This window comes from Beta vulgaris, chromosome 6 (genome assembly GCF_026745355.1).
Source record: "Beta vulgaris subsp. vulgaris cultivar EL10 chromosome 6, EL10.2, whole genome shotgun sequence".
Classification (NCBI taxonomy): domain Eukaryota; kingdom Viridiplantae; phylum Streptophyta; class Magnoliopsida; order Caryophyllales; family Amaranthaceae; genus Beta; species Beta vulgaris.
Window position 1 is genome coordinate 22,843,612 of NC_079207.1, and position 866 is coordinate 22,844,477.

The 866-nt window shown below is 32.4% G+C and overlaps 1 non-coding gene across 1 annotated transcript; it reads left to right on the plus strand.

Annotated features, from left to right (window-relative positions):
- The first annotated feature begins 477 nt into the window (after nt 1–477).
- LOC125499212 (small nucleolar RNA R71) lies at nt 478–579 on the plus strand. Its single transcript, XR_007275929.1, has one exon. It is a non-coding gene; the product is annotated as a small nucleolar RNA R71 (small nucleolar RNA).
- Nucleotides 580–866: the final 287 nt, after the last annotated feature.

The window sequence follows — 866 nt, forward strand, 5'->3', positions numbered from 1 at the left end:
CAGCAATATACTTGATTTTTTTGATATAAAATAATAATATTGCTGCGGTTTTGCCTAGAAACCGCAGCAATATATTGGATTTTTCTGATATAAATTAATAATATTGCTGCGGTTTATGCTATAAACCGCAGCAATATGTTGAAATATTGCTGCGGACCGCAGCAATATATTATTCACCTATTGTTGCGCCCTCAATTGTTGCGTGCCCAAAACCGCAACAATATGGCACTTTTTTAACCGCAGCAAATAGCATTTATTCTACTAATGCCTTTTACTTCATAATTACCACCAGTTCTCTTTGTTTATTTTGATCATCAGACCACTGATAATTATTTGAAGTCGTTTCTTCTTATAATCTAGTACTTATCTTAGTAGTTTTACCCATTATAGCACCTCCAACAGCAGCATTTGTGTATAGTTATTATAACATATTCATTCAAATCATTATAAAAAGTTTACACAAGCAAACAATCTAAGACACCATGATGAGGACATTGACGTTATAAATGTTTAAACCTTTCCCAAGCCTCATATAAAGAATCCCCATGATATGAAACTAGTTATATAGTTTAGCAGTTTTACGAGGGGGAAAGTACCTTCTAAGAAAACTTCCAGATAAATCTTCCCAAGTAGTAAAAGAATTAGCAGAATTAGGTTTTAACCATATTTTGCTTTATCATTTAGCAAGAAGGGGGAAAGTTCTAATCTAATGGCATCATTGGTTACTCCATTTAGCTTAAGAGTATCACATTTTCTACCTATATGGTCATTAGGATCTTCATTATCTAGTCCCCTAAATTATTCTTGTTCAATTTTACGAATTAAGGCATGACTAATTTCAAAATTATTTGTAGCACAATTGGTCT